The sequence below is a fragment of the Quercus suber genome, unplaced genomic scaffold, assembly GCF_002906115.3.
Source record: "Quercus suber isolate HL8 unplaced genomic scaffold, Cork oak 2.0 scaffold_277, whole genome shotgun sequence".
Classification (NCBI taxonomy): domain Eukaryota; kingdom Viridiplantae; phylum Streptophyta; class Magnoliopsida; order Fagales; family Fagaceae; genus Quercus; species Quercus suber.
In genome coordinates, this window is record NW_027069733.1 from 615,274 (window position 1) to 626,286 (window position 11,013).

Consider the following 11,013-nt stretch of genomic DNA (forward strand, 5'->3'; position numbering starts at 1 on the left):
CATGCTTATATGTGTAGATCGATGTGTTTACATGCTTATATCAATTTTCTCTGCATGTTTTATTCCATCATCTATGTGCTTGCGTGCTCTATGCCATGTTTGTGTGCCTAGACCTTGTTTGTCATGCCATGTGCTATTGTAGCCTTTTTGTTCCTTTTATCGCATTTTCTTATGTTTTTGCCTATTGGTTCAGACCTAATTTAGACCTTATGGTCTTTGTCATTGTCCATACACTTTGGCCCATATCAAAGTGTTTGGATCATTCCTATTTGCACGTCTATGTTTGCGTGTTTCTATGCTTTATGCTTATGTTAGCCTTTCTAGTTCTAGGCTTTGCCATGCCTGATACCTTTAGTGGGTTTGTGGTTGTGTGGTTACATCCGACGCCCATGAGGCATTGTTTGGATGTAACCATTTGGGATGCATCACTATGATGCCAGTTGCTTCATGCCTACCTTTCCTCTTTTCCGCTCCGTGCAATGACATGCTTACCATGTTTGTTCGTGCCACCCATTGGCCTTTTATGCATCTTTACATGCTTGCTCACATGTCCATGCATGAGCCTTGCTTGCTAGTGTGTCGTCCTTACTTCAACACAATGAAGTTATGGACATTCGATCCAAACTTACATTTGTCCCTCAAAGACACCACCTTCTGTTTGCTTTCTTGCTTGTTTGCCTTCTTGCTTATTTGCTTGCTTTCTTGTTTCTTTGCTTGCCATGTTTATCATGCTTATCTGCTTTACGCTTCTTTCATATGCTTTTGTCATCTTTTCCTTATATTGCTTGTCTGTTGGTTTCTTGTCTCTGCCTTTGCATGTACACACACGGAGCGAGGATGCATGGAGTTAGGGCGCAATCCCCCAGGCACAAGCACAAAGGGCGAGGATGCGAGCATGCGGATATAAGCCAAGCAGCAATGTTCAGTAGTTTTAGGGATCTAGCCTCTCCCATTTGATTATATACTTTTTTAAATCCCCTTCCTTCCTCCCTCCTTAGATGGATTATATTAGATATATCATGTTGTGTACCATTCGTCCTCATCTCTAGAGTATGGTGACCCCTATTTACTTTCTTGCACCTATATTTTGAGCCACACTCTAGGGATGTAGGCATCTACTTTCCTACTCTGTGTGCTAGCATTGTGCATGATGTATGTATATATATACCTGCTCACGCCCTTCCTATGTGATTGTCACAGTTTGTGTCACCTACGGCAAAGCGATGCCCAATTTCCATTGCGAAAGTAAGGTGACATCTCGCCGGATTTTCACTATGGAAATCTGATACTTTGCTTGAATGTCTTAAGAAAGCATAGATTGGGACCACACCCATTCAAAAGCTAAACCTCAAAACCCCCCATGCATGCAAAGCCTCGAAAGTCAATGCCAAAATCATGTTTTTTTTACTGTCAATCTCCAAAAATTAAGGTTTTATCAAAACAAAGGATTGTCCTTGGACAGGCATTGTGGGGTGCCTAACACCTTCCCCAAACATAACAAAACTTTTGGACTCAAGAATTAAGATTTTTTGACCATCCACATTAGATTAGGAAAAATGCCCTTTTTCGTAGCCTAGGATTGGTAATAAAATCAACTAGAAATAGATAACCAATCACACCTTAGAAAAAACCCAACGATTGGTGACGACTTCACTTACCTTTAGTAATTCCCTTAAAATTTGGCCAAGATTCCTGCCACACTACCAAAGGTAGACAAATACCTTCCTCCATCGAGAGAGAGAGAGCACCTGAAGCTTTGCATGAACCACACCAAGCGCACCACGCAAATCATCGAGAGGGGCCTCCAATGGGCCCTACGCACGCGGGAGCATCACCACAGCAGGTGGTTGAACGAAGGCCCACGACAGCGATTTTCTGCTCTGATCGAGGCCAAGCATTGACATATGTGATTTTTCTGTTCACAATTAATAAGGAAGGATTGAAATATGTTAGGTTCTAAAGACTTAGGATTTTATTTATTTAGAACTCTAATGTGTATTATTGGCAAACCATGATTAAAACAAGTTGTTTAATCTTGTTTGGACTTGCTCAAAGTTGTATTTTTTATGTAAAGTTGGAATTGAGTGGCTGCAGAAGTATTAGTTAGTTTCAGTTTGGCTCGATCGATTGAAAATTAGACTCGATTGATCGAAAGTCAGCCAGAACGTTTTTCTGCAGAATTCCAAATCAACCCAAACTTTATTTAAACATCTTGGGGTTCAAGTAAAACTCTCCTATATATAAGGGAAACCCTAGAATGTTGTAGAGATTTTTAGGAGAGAGATTAGAGTGCCTCTTGTGCCTCTTTTTATTTTTAGGGTTTTGTACCCAAACCTTTCTAAGTCTTTGTTGCTCATATTTGCGGTTTGTGTGAATCTCTTGTGAGATCTTTGAGGAGCTTTCCTTCACATAAATTTAGGGTTTTCAAGGTAGAGATTATATCAACATCTTGATGATCAACTCAGTTGCTGCGATTAGAGTTTAAAGAATAACAAGCGTGGGTGCTTGTACTTGATTGAAGAGTCTAAGAAAGAAGGAGTCCATGGATTCGGAGCTTGCACGTGGTCATGTCAGTAAGTTCTACTGGTGGGTAGTATTAGGAAGTCAAGCGGGGAGCTTGTAAGTCCTTTTGTATGAACTTCGATTCTTTCATATAATGGATTCAGGTTTGCCTTGAGGATAGCTAGGCCAAATCCTCCACAGGTTTTTACCGTGTGGTTTCCTAGGTGATCCTATCATTGTGTTATTTATATGTCCGCTGCTTTATATTTTTGATATGATTGTATGTTTGTGATAACCTAGAATTGCATAATTTGACTAAGTTAATCACTTGGCTAATTAACTAGATTAATCTGGTTGGTTTAAGGGGTCTAAATTTCTAACAAGTGGTATCAAAGCAGGTAGCTCCTCTATTTTAGATCTTTTGATCTAAGAGCTAATCCTTGACCCCTGTTGTCATGGATAATTTGAAGTGTCTTTCTGATTATGTTTCTGCTCATGCTTCTGTTGATTTTATTGATGTCTGTGATGTTTTGAATAAAAAGGACACTATTGTTTCTGTTGATTTTTTTGATGCTTTTGAAACTCTTCGTAAGGAATTATCTAAATCTTTAAAAATTGCTAAGAAATTTAAAGAAGAGTTAAAATTGGCTAATCTTGAAAAAGAGGATTTGATTGTGAGATTAGATGAGTCTAATAAAAAGAAAATCAAATTTCCTCTCAAGATGAGAAGATGAAAAGCTTGGAACAAGAGTTAGTTGAATCTAAAACTAAAATTGAAAATTTGACTAGTACCAAGCCTGTTGTTGATAACCGAAGTGTTTCTGTTTCTCTTAAGCCTAAAACTGAGAAAGTTTATATCCCTTATTTCAAGAGGAATAATAAAGAAAAGGCTTATTTTGCTAGGTTAGACAAAGGTAAAAGTTCTGATGTAGACGCTGAAGTTTCTAAACCTATGTCTAAACCTACTGTTAGAGAGCATAATAAATCTGTTTTTGTGCCTACCTGTCATCTTTGTGGTGTTGTTGGTCACATTAGACCAAATTGTTCTTTGTTGAGGCAAAAACCTAAATCTGAGACTACATTGGTTGTTAGGAATACTGATGTTCCTAAATTTGTTCCTGTTTGTCACTTTTGTGGTGTCCATGGTCATATTCGTCCTAATTGTCATAAATTGAAATTTAAACATTCTGTATGTCAATCTAGGATATGTGATGATCTTTATCCTGCCATAAGTCCAAATAAATTATTTCATATGTTTTTGAAAAATTTGAGCTTGTTGGCTTGTGAAAGGAATTTGCAGAATTTCAGTTTCTCTTAGAAGATTGGTGTAATTCCTCAAATACACTCTGCTTCACATGGATTTTCACCTACAAAGCCGAAGACTCGTGCTAAATGGGTGAGAAAAGATTCTCCAAGGTGAGTGTTGCTAACTTGTCCCTGATTTAATTCTTTCAATTAATTGTGGACATGTTTTGTTTTTGCTTTTGGTTGTTTTGTTTTTTAGGTTGTTTTTATTTAAAAAAAAAAATCCAAAAACATTGAAAATTTCAAAAAGACAAAAATATTTTATTTTGTGTCTAGTTTTTTCTTGAGGATTACATGAGTTATGATATCTCTCTCTTGATTTAGAACATGCTTGACACTGTGGAGAAACTTGAATAGTTTGTGCTAAGCTATTTCTAATTTTGTGTGAATATGTACTAATTTGTACATGTACTCAAGGGTTAATTAAGAAATTGATATTTCTTGTTTGTGTACCATTTATAGCTCAGTAAGCACTTCATGCATAGCTTTGCATTGTTCATTTAGTATAATGTGTGCTTTTTGTTTTTGGTCATAAAAATTTCTTTTAAACCAAAAAGATTGTTATTTATTTTGTATTATATGTCTTGGATTTGAAATCAAGGTTGGTCATATTATCTTTAGATAACATGTTTATGTACCTTGTTTAGCTTTGATGAACTTATTTATTGCACTTGACTAGTTGAAACTTTGTAGTGCATGTTATGTGGGAAAGATGTTTATGGTATTTATCACTTTGTCTTAATCTTGAAGTCACATGTTATTTGACTATCGGACTTGATCCTTTTGAGAAAGGCATAAATAACCATCTCACCACTGTTCACTAGCCAATCATGAATACCTTAGAGCATATCATAAGATTTTGTGCTCGAGAAAGTGTAGCACATGCACAAAAAGAACATAAGGTGTAGCCTCGGTTAATTGCTTAATGCTTAAAATTGGTGTGTACTATTAGGCTTGATGCCATCTCACATAATTAAAATTGGTGTGTACTATTATGTTTGATGCCAATTCACATAACTAAAATCTGTGTGTACATTATGAGGCAAAATTCAAGAAACTTACATGATTGCAAGCTTTTGTTCTAGGAGATGTGAGAGTTATATGATGTAACTCTTTAGGTGATAGTCTCTTTTAAATTCTGTGTGATGAATTTTGTAGACTTTGTGATTGATTGCTATTCACATATCACCTCACATGTATCTCAAGGTTTTGCTAGTTGCACACACTACACAAGTTACTCTTTGTTAAATTTGGTACATTATATTGTATGTGATTTTGTTGTGGCCATTCAAGATTAAAAGTTTCTTGATTTGCGTGCAAAATGTGTTTAATGTTTGCGCTTTGAGGAAAAATTGATTGAAATTCTTGATTTTGAAAGATATGGGTTAAATTCAAGTGTTTTTGAAAAACTTTTCGTCTCATACTCATGCATTCTTTATAAAACAATGTGCTTTGAGGAGTTTCTACATTAAAATGCTATGTTTTTCAAAAATCTGATTTTTCCAGACTTTCGATCGATTGAACCTATTTTTCGATCAATCGAAATTGCGATTAAAATTTTTAGTTTGAGTCTGCCTGACTCGATTGATGTTCGATCGATTGAAATTGAAAAATTTTCAATTTCTATGTTTTTGACAAAAAATTTTCCATGCATCATTTGTGTTTAGGATTCACATGCATTGCATTGATTTCTGTATCCATCTTGTAGTTTTGCAGTCATATCTCTCATTGTTTTCACACATAATATGCATACACTTTGCTAAATTGGGTACTCAACTTGAGTTAAAAATTGATTGATTAATTTTTAAGTTTTGTACATTCTAGTATATGCTATTTCTTATGTGTGAACTGCAGAAATTTTTTTTTAAAAGATATGATGGATAATCAATGTGCAAATATTTTCTCTACTCATGCAGCTGTTTATGAGTCATATAGTGCCATGTTTGCATTTTATTGAAAGAGAGAATATTTTTTTCTTCATGTGTATCCTCAACTTAGTTTTTTTTTTTTTTTTTTAAACTTGGTTTGTGTCTTTTTATTTATCCCCACCCCCTTTTATTTTTCCCCAAAATTGTTTTTCCCAAAACTTGTTATGTTTTTCCTATTTTTATAGGGGGAGAATTTTTTTTTTTAAACCTTTGTGGTTCTTAGGGGGAGTTGTTGCTCTTCTTAGGGGGAGTTGTCTCTATTTCATCTTACTCTGTTGCGTATATTTTCTGTCTACCTTCTGATTAGGTAGTCTTTATCAATACGTGACAAAAAGGGGGAGACATAGATGACCTGTTTGTTTTGTTTAGGGGGAGAATATAAAATCTTTTTGATGTATCTAACTTAGGGGGAAAGTTAGAATTTATTTTGATTTATATGTTTCTTGTTTCACTTCTTATTGATTTATACTTATGAGTTCTTCATTGGTATATGTCTTTATTTTGTGTTATGTGAAATCAAGAATTTATTTTTGTTTACTTGTATTTTCCACATGTTCGTTTATGCGTTTTGTTTAGTGTTTTAGGAAATATACAGGTTGATTCAATTGAGCTGCTGCCTATACTTGCAACTGATGGATAGTAGTTAGGATTGAATTTGTGTTTATGAGCATTATTTTTGAAAAGGGCTTCTACTTTGTAAACTTTGAGCTTTTAGTTTGTGTTTTGTCACAGATTGCCAAATGGGGAGTTTGTTAGGTTCTAAAGACTTAGAATTTTATGTATTTAGAACTCTAATATGTATTGTTGGCAAACCATGATCACAATAGGTTGTTAAGTCTTGTTTAGGCTTGCTCAAAGTTGTGTTTTTTATGTAAAGTTGGAATTGAGTGGCTGCAGAAGTATTAATTACTTTCGGTCTGGCTCGATCGATCAAAAATTAGATTCGATCGATCGAAAGTCGGCCAGAACGTTTTTCTGCAGAATTCCAACTTAGCCCAAACTTTATTTAAACGTCTTGGGGTTCAAGTAAAACTCTCCTATATATAAGGGAAACCCTAGAACGTTTTAGAGAGTTTTAGGAGAGAGATTAGAGTGCCTCTTGTGCCTCCTTTTATTTTTAGGGTTTTGTACCCAAGCCTCTCTAAGTCTTTATTGCTCATATTTGCGATTTGTGTGAATCTCTTGTGAGATCTTTGAGGAGCTTTCCTTCACATAAATTTAGGGTTTTCAAGGTAGAGATTATATTAACATCTTGATGATTAACTCAGTTGCTGCGATTGGAGCTTAAAGAATAACAAGCATGGGTGCTTGTACTTGATTGAAGAGTCCAAGAAAGAAGAGTCCGTGGAATCGGAGCTTGCACGTGGTCGTGTTAGTAAGTTCTAATGGTGGATAGTATTAGGAAGTCAAGCGGGGAGCTTGTATGTCCTTTTTTATGAACTTCGATTCTTTCGCATAGTGGATTTAGGTTTATCTTGAGGATAGTTAGGCCAAATCCTCCCTAGGTTTTTACTGTGTGGTTTCTTGGGTGATCATATCATTGTGTTATTTATATTTCCGCTGCTTTTTATTTTTTATATGATTGTATGTTTGTGATAACCTAGAATTGCATAATTTGACTAAGTTAATCACTTGGCTAATTAACTAGGTTAATCCGATTGGTTTAAGGGGTCTAAATTTCTAACAAAATAACTTTTGAACTCTGTTTCTTTTGAAGGAAAATATATTCTGAAAATTTTTTTTTTTTGAAATTTTCTTTTAGAAAATTGATTTGCTTTCAAGTGTTTAATTGCAAACATATAAATGAGCTACAAATTATTTTTATTGTTTTACTTACATGCAAAATCATTATTATTTCTTAGTAATTTTAAATATGAACAAAATAATTCTTTCATAAAACATATCCCAATTGGAGAAAATATATTTTCTTTTCAGGGATTATTCACGATTATCAAATGGATCCCAAATTTAGACTCTACATCAAAGAAAGCAACAAGTTTGAGGTAAATAGTCATTTGAAAAGAAAAGAAATTGGGTATTGGTCCACAACAATCAATAGTCTTTTTGTAGAGTGAAAGGAGTTACCCTTGAAAGTTTTTTGTTGCTACAATTTTTATAGGGTCGAGCTTGTTTCTGTTTATTTATATTTTTCACCATACCATACACCAAAAATTTAAATAAATAAAGGATAAAAATTTTCATTGAAACAAATGCAATGATAGCCTCTCTCTCTCTCTCTCTCTCTCTCTCTCTCTCTCTCTCTCTCTCTCTCTCTCTCTCTCTCTCTCTATGGTGTGAATCTCATATTGTCCAATGTAGGACCATATACATGTAAAAGTTTCCCTTGTTTTTTAAGGTCCATGCACTCTAATAAGATATGCTAGTGATGGATGGATTCCTTATACTAAGAATATGATAGTCCAAGGGTGATTCAAGTTGGGTAGAGAAGTGTAGTTTGAACTTTGAAGGGACTTATCTTATTCTAATAGCTTAAACTTTTGGGACAATCGGTAATTTAAAATAGTATTAAGGAGGGCTATGCATATTTTTACAATTTCTAAGGCCAATTTGTTGAATTTAATTGATTAAATTAAGGTCGAATACCAAAGAAATAGTCCCGAAGTTTTGCCATATCTTATATAGACTTTTTATTCAAATAATAATATATAGGCTAAAATGTAAAGTGCACTCTCCTCTAACTTTACTTTTGTTCAATTGGAATCCTTTAATTTTAGAGTTATTCAATTCAAGTCTTTTATCCAATTTTGCTTAAAAATTGCCATTAAGAAGGCAATTAACTAATGAATAAAAATTCTTAAAAATTGCTTTCCATTATATTTATTTGTTTGCTCAAATTATATATATATATAATATAAAGAAACAATGTATTGTTCTCAATTTAATTTAAAATTCAAATTTTTATGAGTTTTAATCCATGTGTCTAACTTTTGTTTTAATATTAAAAATAAGAAAAACTAAAAGAAGGAATATAACTTGTGTTTAGGGTATATGTTGGTGATGTGGTGAAATAGATCGGTTTTTGAATATTGGGGAGTTGTTAGCAAATGTGTCTCATACATTGGATACATACATTCTCATACCGTATGAATTTCGTACATAGTGAATAAGAGATTATGCATATATTTGATGCATGAAATAATGATGGTTTGACTATGAGCTAACTACTAAGAAACTATATAAGGCCATTCTGAGAGAGAAATTCAAAAAGATTTCGAGGAAAATTACAATTCTTAGGTTAGTCATAAAGGGAATATGCATGAAATTCCCAGATCTGTGAGATGCAAAAATAGAGAAAAATATACGCCAAGAAAAAATAATCACACACAAAACAATATTTACATGGTTTGGCAATTTGCCTACGTCCACGAAGTTTTAGGGATTTCACTATTCTCAGAAAAAAATACAAGATGTGGCAATACAGTTTTCTCTCTACAAAACAACATAAAACCCTAATTTCCAAAACAACAGTTTATATCTTATGCACAGGATTCATAATGAGCTACAAAATTGACCAAAAACTTTTCCTAGGGGCATTGCCCTCGGACCCCAAGGAGACTTGTCCATGAGCGCTACGACTTTAGCCTATCGACCTAAGCCTTAGAAAATCTCCCATTAAAAAAAGTAACAAAATTATTTCAGATTAGGTCATAATCCAGATCAAACACAATTAGGCTCTATGAAGCCCAACGAGTCAGTCGTTACTTCATTTCACGAGCCACAACAAAATATGCCACACCACCAGCCAATGTCATATTCACTTAATTCTAAATGACCCATGTTTTGACCCAGGCCCAGGATCTTCATAGAGACTGGACACCAGCACTATTCAGATCCCTCTTCTCCATAAACAGCTCTAACGTACACCAAAACAGACCACAAATCCAACCCACAATCCAAAAGTTTTCAAATGCACTTCAACTACTTCCCTCTAGAAAAACAAAGTAAATGTCCATACTCAGAAGAAAAATAAAAAAATAAAAAAAATAAAGGCCATTGTTCTCATCTAATCAAGCCAAGACATAGGCTGACTTGATATCTAATGAAGAGAGACCCAAAATTTTTATAGGAATTCTGTTTTTAAACACAGCCCAATACTTCTTTAAAAACAATCTCCAGACTAGAACACAATTTGATTTCTTTTATCCAATCAAGCAAATTTAGCTTAAGTAACAATTGCAACATTAGCTTGTTTACAATAAGATTTCACAATTCACATCCCATCTTTGAAATTTTTCTAAGCAAAATCCAGAGATCTTGTACGTCTAATTTTCTCTAAGTCCCCCCCCCCCACTTGTTTACTATTGTTTCTATCACTTTATCTCATCTAAAGAAGTAGTACACTCCCTCTCCCTTATGTGTTTCTCAAAAAAAAAAAAAAAAAAAAAAAAAAAAGTAACACTTGTTCACATACCAAATAGGAACCAAACTTGTATTACAAGCTACTTGGATATACAAAATATCCAACAGAGGAGGGGATTTGATTTGAGAGAATAAAAGGATATTGGTCATGGAGGAAGAAATATGATCTGAGAGAATGAATTTTGATCGATTTGGAGAAGGCTTGAACAATGTCACTTTTGGTTTTGACCTATAGACCATATTCTTTTTGAGTCTCATTATTATTATTAGACAAATAGAATTCTTTTTTCGAGTACATCCGTAGCAAGAAATCCCGTATCTAAAGTTTTTGATCTATGTATCAATTTTTTTTGCTTATGTCGTTTCTTTTTTCTTCATTGGCATAACTCCAATCATTGTACAATTCATTATAGGAGATTTTTTGTATTGTAAACAAAGATATCTTTTTTTGTGTCATTTTTAGAAAAGTTGACAAACTTGGTGGATATGTGAAGGATATCCTTTCTTTTCCATCACTTTTACATGTATGAAAAAAAGATTGTGACATTTCATTTTTTACAGCATTTTGAAATCGGTCGTTTTTTATATATCGGAATGGATAATACCATCGTTTAGAGTCGAAAAGAATAGTCACAAGAGGTTTTCAAACAAGAATCTTTCTTTATCTTTATTTCTTTAAATATTTCTAACTTCAAATTTTCTTGATTGCCATCTAGATAAGAAGTTTCATAAATGGGTCTATTTTATAGCGTGTCTCTTTAAAGTGGAATTCATCCTCCATTTTTTTCCTTTCCATTCATTTGGATCTCTTCCGTTTCATCCATTTTTATTTGTCCAGGTCCTCGTTCTCTTCTGAAAAAAGAGAAAGAGAAGGATCTTCTTTGGTGGATACCTCTTG